The sequence below is a fragment of the Pristis pectinata genome, chromosome 19 (genome assembly GCF_009764475.1).
Source record: "Pristis pectinata isolate sPriPec2 chromosome 19, sPriPec2.1.pri, whole genome shotgun sequence".
NCBI classification, from domain to species: domain Eukaryota; kingdom Metazoa; phylum Chordata; class Chondrichthyes; order Rhinopristiformes; family Pristidae; genus Pristis; species Pristis pectinata.
The window spans coordinates 3,394,647-3,408,464 of record NC_067423.1 but is presented as its reverse complement, the minus strand read 5'-3'; the positions used below and the strand labels follow the sequence as shown (position 1 = coordinate 3,408,464).

The 13,818-nt window shown below is 48.8% G+C and overlaps 1 protein-coding gene across 6 annotated transcripts in view; it reads right to left on the bottom strand.

The window, feature by feature from the left end:
* Positions 1–13,818, bottom strand: part of frmd4a (FERM domain containing 4A) — a 562,285-nt gene that overhangs the window by 485,546 nt on the left and 62,921 nt on the right. The window lies entirely within an intron of this gene.

Sequence of the window (13,818 nt, the reverse complement as noted above, 5' to 3'; positions counted from 1 at the left end):
TATACACCTCTATAAGGTCACCCCTCAGTCTCCTACATTCAAAGGAATAAAGTCGACATGGACGAGTTGGGCCAAAGGGCCTGTATCCGTGCTGTATGAATCTGTGACATGGGACCACACGAGGAGATCATCCCTCTGTTCCAAGCCAGAAGTGAGAGGCAGTGTTTCCTGTTCCAAGCGAATCCTTTCAACTTCCTCCTCAACTGTAAATGGAATGAGCACCAAGACAACAGAGAGACAACAAGGGTGCATGAAGTTAACAGTGCTGGTGATAAATGGGTTCCACCCTCCCCATCACACTGTTATAGCCACGTGTAATGGACCAATGTTTCCACTGAAGGGGGTAAATACAGGCCTGAACTAATTCAAGTCCTGCAGGCCTGCGGAGAACTCTTGCTCATCGGGCTTACTCTCCTTTGTGGAGACACTGCAGATGCCGGAATCTGGAGCAACACACAAGGAGCTGGAGGAACTCAGCGGGTCGGGCAGCATCTGTGGAGGGAGATGGACAGTCGACGTTTCAGGTTGAAGGGGAACGTGTCTTCAGGCACAGGGGAAAATGCCTGGGGAGGGGGAGGGGCGGGTGAGGAGGGATGAGCAGACCAGGGAGTCACGGAGAGGGTGATCCCTGCGGAAAGCAGGAACGGGAAGGATGGAGGAGGTGTGACTGGTGGTGGGGTCACATTGTGGAACAGAGCACAGTTCAGCACAGGAACAGGTCCTTTGACCCACAATGTTGTGCCCAACCAATTAAACTAGTAATTAAATGCCCAACTAAACTAGTCCCTTCTGCCTACACGATGTCCATCTCCCTCCATTCTCTGCACACCTACAGTATGTGCCTATCTAAGAGCCTCTTGAACCCCTCTATCGTATCTGCCTCCACCACCACCCCTGGCAGCACATTCCAGGCACCCACCGCTCCCTGTGTAAAATACTTGCCCCACACATCTCCTCTGAACTCCCTCTCACCTTAAATGCATGCCCTCTAGTATTAGACATTTTGACCCTGGGAAAAAGATACCAGCTGTCTGCTCTATCTGTGCCTCTCGTAGTCTTATAAATTTCTATCAGGGGACCCCTCACCCTCTGCCGCTCCAGAGAAAACAACCCAAGTTTGTCCAACCTCTCCTCATGCCCTCTAATCCGGGCAGCATCCTGGTAAACCTCCTCTGCACCCTCTCTAAAGCCTCGACATCCTTCCTATAGTGAGGTGACCAGAACTGCACACAATACTCTAAATGCGGCCTAACCAGAGTTCTATGGAGATGCATCACAACTTCTTGACTCCTGTACTCAATACCTCGATTAATAAATGCAAGCATTCCATATGTCTTAACCATCCTATCTATCCGCGTAGCCACTTTCATTGAGTCATGGACTTGCACCCCAAGGTCTCTCTGCTCTTCAACACTGTTGGAGAGCAGAGAGACTGACAGTTGTGGCGAGGAAGCGGTCCTGGGGACAGGCACGGTAGTGTAGCAGTTAGCATAACGCTTTACAGTGCCAGCGACCCGGGTTCAATTCCGGCCGCTGTCTGTAAGGAGTTTGTACGTTCTCCCTGTGTCTGCGTGGGTTTCCTTCGGGTGCTCTGGTTTCTCCCACATTCCAAAAAGACGTACGGGTTAGGAAGTTTGTGGGCAGGCTATGTTGGCGCCGGAAGCGTGGCGACACTTGTGGGCTGCCCCCAGAACACTACGCAAAAAGATGTATTTCACTGTGTGTTTTGATGTACATGTGACTAATAAAGATATCTCTCTATCCGAGGGAGAGAGCTGTAATGAAGTGGGGCGGTGAGGATAGGTCTGTACTGAGGAGTCAGCGCCTTGGATTGTTGATCTAAGAATAACAAATCAAATAAATCTGGAAAGACAGAGCCAAATACTGGATTGTTGTTAAAAACCCATCTGATTCACTGAAGTCTCAGAGAAGAAAAACCTGCCATCCTTACTCACTGTGGCCGGCGTGTGACTCACACCCACCAGTGTAATTAACTGCCTCCTCATTTGGGGGCAATTAGGGATGGGCAACAAATGCTGGCACTGCTCACTGCATCTGCGTCCTTTTGAATGAATAAATAAAATGATGCAGTGGACCTTAAAGGGTCTCGATTTCTTAAGTATCATAGCATTCTTAATCAATTATATTGCACAGTGTGTGAAATTATTTCATACCAGATGCTTGATTTCCAGAAAAGATCTTCAGGTGTTACTGTTACTGTCAGGCCACTGATGGCTCACATCAGATCTAGCAAGAGGCCTTTTAACAAGAGAGCTGATACACTGGTTCTCCAAAAAATAACACTGCAGATGTAACTAACCGTGTGCAGAATGTCTCAGACAGAGGAAGGGATGGTAAAGGAAGCTTTGGGGACCTCTCAGAGGCTGGGATGGGACCTTTTACGAACTATGTGAAACAGTGGAGGGGGAGGTGAGTGCAAGGGGGAAGGGGGGGTGGGTGAGAGAGAGAGAGAGAGAGAGAGAGAGAGAGCAGGGAGAGAGCAGGGAGAGAGCAGGGAGAGAGGGGGGACGGAATCAGAATCAGGTTTATTATCGCTGATGTATATGACATAAAATTGTTGTTTTGCCACAGTATAAAAATCTATAAATTAAAAAATAAATAAATAGTGCAAAAAAAAGGAATAACAAGGTGGTGTTCATGGACCGTTCAGAAATCTGATGGCAGAGGGGAAGAAGCTGTTTCTGAAACGTTGAGTGTGGGTCTTCAGGCTCCTGTACCTCCTCCCCGATGGTAGTAACAGGAAGAGGGCATGTCCCGGGTGGTGAGAGTCCTTAGTGATGGATGCTGCCTTCTTGAGGCACCGCCTCTTGAAGATGTCCTCAATGGCAGGGAGGGCTGTGCCCGTGATGGAGCTGGCTGAGTCTACAGCTCTTTCGATCCTGTGCATTGCAGCCTCCATACCAGGCGGTGATGCAACCAGTCAGAATGCTTTCCACCAAGTAGAGCCACTGGTGTGCCTTCTTCATGATTGCGTCAATGTGTTGGGCCCAAGATGGATCCTCTGAGATGTTGACGCCCAGGAACTTAAAGCCGCTCACCCTTTCCACCGCTGACCCCTCAATGAGGACTGGTGTGTGTTCTCCCGACTTCCCCTTCCTGAAGTCCACAATCAGTTCGGGGTGGTGGGGGGGCGGGGGAGACCAGGACCGCTGTCAGCCGGTTCCAGGCACCCACCACTCTGGAAAAAAAAACCTGCCCCCCACATCTCCATTAAACATTCCCCTCTCTCACGTTAAAGCTATAACCCTCTGGTATTTGACATTTCTGTCTACCCTGTCTCTGCCTGTCAGGTCTCCCCTCAGCAATGATTCTGGGATCACACGGGTATCAGCCGTGCCCAGGCCGATCGACGACTTTCCCTCAGTCACTGAAACCTGCTCTGTGGAACAGCCCAGGGTCTGACATTGAGTTGCACCTTTCTGCCCCTTTGGGAGATTCTGGTCACTGTGATAATCCCAACTGGTTAATCCCAGCTGCACATCAGGAGCTGGGGGCTTTGGACCCGGCACTGTGCACGGTTTCAGTCCAGTCAACGTTGGGGTGTGCTGTGTGACAGACAACATGGAGCTCCCAGCTCACACCAGGGTCAGGTCTGGGGTTCAAATCTCCCCCAGGCAGGTCAGCGAGGTGGCAGCAAAATCACAAGGTTCCAGAAATGGAGTCAGGAACATTGCAGCATGTAGGTTGTTGCAGCCCACTCGACAGGCACCCCATCCACACCCACTCACTCACCCCACCACCCACACACAGGAACAGCAGTTTGTACCATCTACAGGAGGCACTGCAGCGACTCAGACAGCACCTTCCAAACCCACCACCTCTACCAGCTAGAAGGACAAGGGCAGCAGAAGCACAAGGACCACCACCCCCTGGGAGTTGCCCTCCGAGCCACACACCGTCTTGACTTGGAAATATCTCGCCGTTCCTTCACCGTCGCTGGGTCGAAGTCCTGGAACTCCCTCCCTGACAGCACTGTCACTGCACCCACACCTCACGGACTGCAGTGGTTCCAGAAGGCAGCTCACCACCACCTTCTCAAGGGCAACTAGGGCGGGCAATTAACCGCTGGCTCGGCCTGTGAATAAAAAAAAATCTCTTGCAAAGAGCAGCTGAATTAGTTGTATTTTTATTTATTCAATCACAGGATGTAGACACTAGGAGCAATGCCAGCATGTATTGCCCATCCTTAATCACCCTTGAATTAAGGAGATAGTTGGTCAACCACAAGGATGGGTCTGGAGTCACACAGGGCAAACCAGGTAAGGACCCCAGACTTCCTACCCTGAAGGACATCAGCCAACCAGATGGTTTTTACAACAACCTGTTAGTTTCAGAACCACCATCACTGGGACCTATTTTTCAAGCCAAATTGAATCAACTGCACAAATTTAAATTTCCCAGCTGCAGCGGTGGGATTTGAACTCACATCTCCGGACCAATGGTCAATGCCTCTAGATCTCCAGCATACCCACACCCTGCCATTTCCCAGTGCCCCTGCAATCTTTCACATCCTTTCAAACATTCACCCCTCTGGAATCACAATTCCTCTCTGGAAGTGTGGCAGGGGTAAATGGTCTGACTTCCAGTCAGTTGCCCCCATGGTGGGGGTGGGGGTGGGGGGGGGAGATTACGCCACTTAATTGTGCTGGTTGTTACATGGATGCACTTGTGGGAGGGGGCGCAGACAGCCTTTCTTCCAAATGATGAGCACTAATACTTTTATGACCTCAATCAATTCTCTCTTCCCACGCACAGGCAGATTCTTCCTGAAATTTTAATGATCACCTTTTGTGATTTTTGCAAGAAAGATTTTTTTTGCACATTTTAATTTGTTACAACAAAAAGGTCCACCAGCAAATCTCTTCCTAATTTCCTGTCCCACCAGCAAATTCTGCTGCTCGCGCAGCCTCCTGCAAGCATCGTCAGTGGGCTGGTGCTGAAGTAATCTCCTCAGTAATATTATGGAGGAGGCTTATCCTGCAAAAACACAGCAATCCTTCAACCTCCCAAAAGCCTGCAAACCCACTCTGCTTCAGACCTGAATGGAAAATGGTTGATCCTAATCACATCAGACTTCCATTTCTTCCGGCAAATAAAACTGTTTATCTGTGAACCAACCGGCGTTCAGGTTCATAAATATCCCAACATACCAACGCTGTACAGCCACAGGTTACAGTACTTTATAGTTATGGTAATACAAGAGGCCATTCGGCCCATTGGGATCATACCAGCCCACAGAGCATAGAATCATAGAACAGCACAGCACAATACAAGCCCTTCAGCCCACAATGTTGTGCCGACCTTTAAACCTCACCTAAGACTATCTAACCCCTTCCTCCCACATATCCCCCTATTTTAAATTCCTCCACATGCTTATCTAGCAATCTTTTGAATTTGACCAATGTACCTGCCTCCACCACCGCCCCAGGCAGCACATTCCATGCCCCAACCACTCTCTGGGTAAAAAACCTTCCTCTGATATCTCCCTTGAACTTCCCACCCATTACTTTAAAGCCAGGCCCTCTTGTATTGAGCATTGGTGCCCTGGGAAAGAGGCGCTGGCTGTCCACTTTACAGCATCAATCCCATAAGTCCCATTCCCACTCACCTTATGGCCCTTCTCTCTCTCTCTCTCACATGCCCATCAATTCCCCTTTGATTCTTTTTTTCCCATTTGCCTATGAGGTAACTTACAATACCCAATTAACCTGTCCACATATCTTTGGGATAGAGTCACAGAGTTATACAGCATGGAAACAGGCCCTTCGGCCCAAACCATCCATGTTGACCAACATTCCCATCCAAGCTAATCCCATTTGCCCACGTTTGGCCCATATCCCTCTAGACCTTTCCTATCCGTGTACCTGTCCAAATGTATTTTAAAAGTTGTTATTGTACCTGCCTCAACCACTTCCTCTGGCAGCTCGTTCCATATACTTACCACTCTCTGGGTGAAAGTTCACCCCTCAGGATCCTGTTAAATCTTTCCCCTCTCACCTTAAACCTGTGCCCTCTAGTTCTTGATTCCCCAACCCTGGGAAAAAGATTGAGTGCATTCACCCTGTCTATGCCCCTCATGATTTTATACACCTCTATAAGATCACCCCTCAGTCTCCTACACTCCAAGGAATGAAGTCCTAGCCTGTCCAACCTCTCCCTATAACTCAGAATGTGGGAGGAAACCGGAGCACCCGGAGGAAACCCTCACAGTCACAGGGAGAACGTGAAGACTCCACACAGTCAGCACCGGACGTCAGGATTGAACCCGGGTCTCTGGAGCTGTGAGGCTGCAGACCTACCTGTGAAGCAGAGAGTAGTGGACTCTGCCCAATACATCACGGGCACATCCCTCCCCACCATCCGGAGTATCTACAGGAGGTGCTGCCTCAAGAAGGCAACATCCATCCTCAAAGATCCCCACCATCCGGGCCGTGCCATCTTCTCACAGCTTCTGTCAGACAGGAGGTACAGAAGCCTGAAGTCCCACACCACCAGGTTCGGCAACAGCTACTTCCCATCAACCATTCGGTTCTTGAACCAACCGGCACAACCCTAATCACTACCTCAGTATAGCAACACTATGACCACTTTGATCACTTTGCACTAAAATGGACTTTTTTTTTGTTCTAATTGTGTTCTTTCTTGTAAAAGTTGTGTATAGTTTATGTTTTTCTTGTGAATGCTGCTTATCTGATGCTCTGTGCCTGTGATGCTGCTGTAACTAAGTTTTTCATTGCATCTGTGCACACATGGACGTGCATCTGACAATAAACTCGACTTTGGGCTTTGCTCATTATCATATATTGGGAGCTTGCTGTGCATAAAGCTAACGTTGGGGTTTGCAACATTACAACATTGAGCACTCTTCAAAAATACTTGGCTGGCCCTGGCTGCTGGAAATGGTGCTGTGAGTTTTCTTCTTGTGTTCTGATTCTGATTGTTCAAACAACCACACGTCGGCAGTAGGACGTAAAAACATCAGTATGAACCATCCCTCAGTAATCTGAAGCAACACACAATGTGCTGGGGGAGCTCAGCGGGTCAAGCAGCATCTGTGTGGGGGGGGGTTAGTGGGAGGTGGGAATTGTCAACGTTTTGGGTCAACACCCTGCATCAGGATTGAGAGTGGAGAAGGTAGTGTAGAAGGGCAGGCGCGGTGTGTGTGGGGGGGGGGGGGGGGGGGGGAGGCACGGTGTAGGGGGCAGGGAGGGTGGTGTAGGGGGCAGGCATGGTGTAGTTTGCAGGAATGGTGTAGGGGGCAGGCACGGCAGTGTAGGGGACAGGCACAGCAGTGTAGCGGTTAGCGTAACGCTATTACAGTGCCAGCGACCCGGGTTCAATTCCGGCCGCTGTCTGTAAGGAGTTTGTACGTTCTCCCCGTGACTGCGTGGGTTTCCTCCGGGTGCTCCGGTTTCCTCCCACATTCCAAAGACGTATGGGTTAGGAAGTTGTGGGCGTGCTATGTTGGCGCCGGAAGCGTGGCGACACTTGCGGGCTGCCCCCAGAACACTCGACGCAAAAGATGCATCTCACTGCGTGTTTTGATGTACATGTGACTAATAAAGAGATCTTAATCTGAAGGAAGATAGGAGGAATGAGATGGGGGCCAGGAGGTGATTGGTGGACTGAGGAGGGGCAGATGAAGCCAGGTGTGGAGGGGAGGGTGAAGGCGAAGACAAGAAGCCAGAGGGAGATAAGCAGGAACACAAAGACTACCAATGCTGGACTCTGGCAAGGAAGGAAGGGTAATGGGAACCACTCGGGGGGGGGGGGGGGGGTTGGGATCTGAAGAGCAGACGGAACTAGGAGGGAGAGAGGGACAGAAACAGGTCATGGGGCTTGGAGGGGGATGTGGGAAAGGGGACAAAAATGGGAAAACTGGAGGTGGATCGGAAGGAGAGAGAGAACAGAGGAGTAAGGGTTAACTGAAACCGGAGAAGTCAACGTTCATACCATCGGGCTGTCAAATACCCACGTGGAATATGAGGTGTTGTTCTAGTTAGTGTTGGGCCTCGCCCTGGCAGTGGAGAAGGCCGAGGATGGACAGGTCAGTGTGGGAGTGGGAAGGAGGGTTGAAGTGGCAACTGGGATCTCGGGACGGCCGTTGTGGACAGAGTGTAGATGCCCAGTCCGTGCTTCGTCTCGCGATGTAGAGGAGGCCACGTCAGGAGCACCGAGCACCAGTGGGCGAGGTTGGAGGAGGTGCAGGTGAATCTCTGCCTCTCCTGGAAGGGCTGTTTGGGTCCCTGGATGGTGGCGAGGGAGGAGGTGTGAGGACAAGTGTTCTCCACCTTCTGCGGTGGCAGAGCGTAGGCTCTCTGCAAGCCAGCCGCCCAAGTCTGCGCTCAAGAGCCCCTGGGCTCTGCCTCGCAGTGGCCGACCCGAGCTCGCAGTTAGCAGGGATGGGGGGGCAGGTCGGTGTGGGAAGGGGAGGGGGACTGGGCCTTCAGGATGGCCATTGTGAAATAGAGTGCAGAAGCTCCACAAACCAGTCGCCTCGTCTATGCCTGCTCTCTTGTGCCTCTACTGAATAATCTAAGGCAGCTTCTGTGCCAGCGATTGTCAACGCTGAAACCTATCCACCACTGCTGGAAGACAGATAATTTGTATTCATGGAGATAAAAAAAGAACTGTTTCTCAATTAAAAATGTCAGATAGGCATTAGAATTACAATATGCTTTGGTTGCTCTGGGTGTAATGCTGCTATAAGGCACAACCATGCATTAAGTGATTGAACCACTGCAGAGAAACTATTTAAAGCCTCTCACGTTCAACGGCTCCCCACATTAAAGCTTCATTGATATTCTGAGCAGTTACCGACCAAGGTTTGTCCAGAAAAGGACACTTCACTTCAGGCAGAATTGGCAAAGCGGTCGTGGTGTCAAAAGGGGCATTCTCTCAGTGACAAGAGGAACAAAATTTTAAAACACTTCAACAACCGATCAATGTTTTCCGCTTTAGAATAAACTTAATGAAGAACATCAGCTGGTAAAACACTATTCATCCTCACCGTTTTATATCCCATCTCACTATCAACAATCTGAGAAATCAGATCAAAGGAGAGAAGAGAGCCCCATGCAGAACGAACAAAGAGGGAAAGATTAGAAAGATTAACAAACAGAGTCTCACACAGGCAGTGGTTGAGAGGACCCGCACCACCCAGGACATGCCCTCTTCTCGTTACTACCATCGGGGAGGAGGTACAGGAGCCTGAAGACCCACACTCAACGATTCAAGAACAGCTTCTTCCCCTCCGCTATCAGATTTCTGAACGGTCCATGAACCCATGAACACCACCCCGTTACTTCCTTTTGTCTATTTATTTATTTTTGTAGTTTATAGCAACGTTTTGTCTTTGCTGTACTGCTGCCACAAAACGAATTTCACGTCATATGTCATTGATAATAAGCCTGATTCTGATACATTTTACGGGGAGGATAAACACCAGCATGGGCTGGTTGGGCTGAATGGTCTGGTTCTGTGCCGTATCCTGTGTTACCTGGGAGGTTTTACTCCCACTGCTGAACTCCAGCCGCTGCGGTGTGTTTTGTTCTCATCTTCAGGTCCAACGTCCTGAAGCCTTACAGCTGGGAAGGAAGCAACTACTTCAATAACTTTCTTGGAACGATGCTCTGCCCTTGTCGACGGTCAACACAGCAGGAAGTGCAGCCTCTGCTGTACCAACCTGCACATCAAACCCGAAAGCAGAGGGAAATCTGCTATCTGGCAGCAGAGTGGAATGCTATTTACCTAATGCTGTGACATGCTATAAACTCAGAAGGTTTATTGCAGCCAATGCCAGGCTCCAGCAGCTGAACAGATGAACGTTCATCACCACAATGGTCTGCTTGCCGTAAAATTACAACGCACAAACATGTTCATTATCAAGACCATTCACTTCCTATCGGAAGACAACGGAACTTTTAAAATAACAAGCTCACTGAACTGGCAAAACCAATCTGTTTCCATCCATTAATAAATCAGAAAGATTTGATCTCCTTGGAGGATCCACACAATAAAATTCAAACTCACTGTTAAACCGGGCACTTGCGGGTTGCCAATACATATCGCTGGCTGGATCTTCCTTCATGGCGGCCTCTCGCCTTGACGGACGTAACGGCTATACCAGTATCGACCTCCCTCACCAAAGCTCTGAGGTGATGAACTTGATTACAATAGAACTTAATCCAGACAAGTGTGAGGTAATTCTGGTGGGACATATGGAGTAAATGGGAGGGACTGGAGGCGAGTTGATGTACAGAGGGACCTCGGGGTGTAAGTCCGTAGCTTGCTGAAAGTGGCAGCACAAGTGGATAGGATAATGAAAAAGGCATTCAGTATGCTTGTCTTCATAGGCTGAGGCATTGTGTATAAGAGCCGGGATGAGGTGTCGTATCTGTACAAGACATTGGTTAGGTTGCATTCGGAGTGTTGTGGACAGTTGTGGTCACCACACTGCAGGAAGGATGTGGTGACAAGAGTGAGAGCATGGAAGAGATTCACCAGGATGTTCCCTGGAACGGAGGGCTGTGGTTATAAGGCGAGATTGGATAGATTGGGTTTATTCTCACTGGAACATAGGAGACTGAGGGGTTTATAAAATTATGAGGGGCGTAAGTTAGATAGAGTCTTTGTCCTAAGGCAGGGAAGTCTAGAACTAGAGGGCACAGGTTTAAGGTGAGAGGGGGAAAATTGAAAATAGATCTGAGGGGTGAGTTTTTCCACACAGAGGGTGGTGGTGAATGGAACGTGCTGCCAGTGGAGCTTGTGAAGGCAGATACAGTTGCAGCATTTAAAAGGCGATTGGAGAAGTATTTGTACAGAAAAGGAGCAGAGGGATGCAGGCTTATTGCAGGCAGATGGGATTAGCACAGATCACAGGCATCACAGTCGGTATGGACGAGGTGGGATTCTGTGCTGTACAATTCTACGGCCATCAGCTAAATTCCTGCACAGCTAAGCTCTCTGTACAAAGAGGCTGCCACTGCATTGGCAGGTCTGTATGAACTGTCCTTGCCTTTCTACTAAAAGGTTATGCAGTCCACTTTAAACAGATTAATTCTGTTAGTAAAACAATGGCATTCTCCAAATTTAGTCCCTATTACAGGAAGGATGTGGAGGCTTTGGAGAGGGGTGCAGAAGAGGTTCACCAGGATTAGAGGGTATGAGCTATAAGGAGAGGTTGGACAAACTTGGGTTGTTCTCCCTGGAGCGTTGAAGGCTGAGGGGAGACCTGATAGAGGTTTTTAAAATTATGACAGGCGCAGATAGGGTATACAGTCAGAATCTATTCCCCAGGATAAAAATGTCAAACACAAGAGGACATACTTTTAAGGTTAGGGGGATAGGATAAGATATCTTTATTAGTCACGTACGTCGAAATACACCAACCAAAAATCTGTCCATCTCATCCTTAAATATACTCAATGATTCCCCCCACCTCCATAGTTCTCTGGGGTGAAGAACTCCAAAGAGTCACCACCCTCTAAGATAAAAAAAATTCCTCCTCATCTCCAGCTGAAGTGAGCAATCCCCGACTGTGAAACCATTCCTTTCTCCTAGATCCGTCCACAACTGAAAACATCCTCTCAGTGTCCCTCCTGTCAACCCCCTTGTATGCTTCAAAATCATCACCTTCTGCTCTTCTAAAGCTGAATGTGTCAGGCCTGGAGGTGTTGAAATTAAGTCTGCATACAGAAAATCATCATTTTAAACTGGACAAGTAACTTCATGCTATGTTGGCGCCGGAAGCGTGGCGACACTTGTGGGCTGCCCCCAGAACACTCGATGCAAAAGATGCATTTCACTGTGTCTTTTGACGTACATGTGATTAATAGATATCTTAATCTTTTACAAATTGTACTCCATTAAATCCTCACTTACAATTCCCGCAAATGTGTGTAAGATTTCTCATTTTTTAAAAATTTTACATTATATTAACTTGCAACAATTAAGGAGGCAATTCAGCCCATTGAGTTCGTGCTGGCACTCAGAGCATTCCCATCAGTCCCATTCCATTTATTTCGCAGTCACCTACTCTCTCTCACATGTTCACCAACTTCCCCCCATATCTCCCACCCCTCACCCACACCAGGGGTAATTCACAGTGGCCAAATAACCTACCGACCCGCACGTCTTTGGGATGTGGGGGGAAACCCACGCGGTCACAGGGAGAATGTGCAAACCCCACACAGACAGCACTGGAGGTCAGGACTGAACCAATGCAGCACTGAGCCACTCTGGGAAACTAGTTTATGAAAACCTAAAATTCAAGCCAGTTTCTCCAAGTCTACTGACAAAAGCAGAATCACTGACAAGAACTCTGGGACTTCTGCAGAAAACTGTTCCTGAGACACTGGACTGATCATTTTGCACACCAATCCTCCAGAGCAACTGGGAAAATGGGCCAAGGTATGGCCGATGGAATTTATCTCGGACAAGTGCAAAGTGTTACATTTTGGGAAGCTAAACCAGGACAGGACACAGTAACTGACAGGGCCCTGGGGAGTGTTGTAGAACAGAGAGACCAAAAGGTACAAGTCAGGGCACTGAGTACAAGAGTTGGGATGTTATGTTACAAGTCGTTGGGGAGACCACACGTGGAGTACTGTGCACATATTTAGTTTCTTTCCATCGACAGAACATTAAGTCAACATTGGGCACGTCAACTTAAGTTTTACATTGACTTCTCTGGAGTGTCGGAGGCTGAGGGGAGACCTCATAGAAGTTTATAAAATGATGAGAGGGATAGAGTCTTTTACCCAGGGTAGAAATGTCAAATAGTAGAGGATGTGCATTTAAGGTGAGAGGGGGAAAGTTGAAAGGAGATGTGCAGGGCAAGTTTTTTTTTAAACACACAGAGCGGTGGGTGCCTGGAATATGCTGCCGGGGTGGTGGTGGAGGCAGGGACGATCGAGGCGTTTAAGAGGCTGTTAGATAGACACACGCTTGTGCAGGGAGTGGAGGGATGTGGATCATGTGCAGGCAGAAGGGATTTAATTTAATTCAGCATTGTGCTCAGCACAGACATTGTGGGCCGAAGGGCCTATTCCTGTGTTGTACTGTTCTATGTTCTAGGAAACTATTCAGCCCAACAGGTCAAAGGGAGAACATGCAAACTCCACACAGACAGCTGCCTGTGTGGAGTTTGCTCCTGAGTGATGAGGCATTAGTGTTCACTGCTGCACCACCATGCTGTTTTTTTTTAAAATGGGATCTTGTGTTTAATTTAGCTACCCATTGCTACAGGGGCCAGGCTTCACAAAATACACAGTAGGCTATAAAATGCACAGGGTGATGTGGCTATAGCCGCCAGTAGAGTACAAGGGGAACTAAGAACTAGATGGCATAGGTTTAAGGTGAGAGGGGAAAGATTTAAAAGGGACCTGAAGGGCAACTCCTTCACGCAGAGGGTGGTGGGTGTGTAGAACGAGCTGCCAGAGGAAGTGGTAGACATGGGTACAACGGGCAGCACGGTAGTGTAGCAGTTAGCGTAATGCTATTACAGCGCCAGCAACCCAGGTTCAATTCCCACTGCTGTCTGTAAGGAGTTTGTACGTTCTTCCCGTGTCTGCATGGGTTTCCTCCGGGTGCTCCGGTTTCCTCCCACATTCCAAAGACGTACGGGTTAGCAGTTGTGGGCATGCTATGTTGGCGCCGGAAGAGTGGCGACACTTGTGAGCTGCCCCCAGCACATTCTCAGTAACGCAAAAAGATGCATTTCACTGTGTGTTGCGATGTACATGTGACTAATAAATAAATATCTTATCTTACAATAATGACATTTATAAGACATTT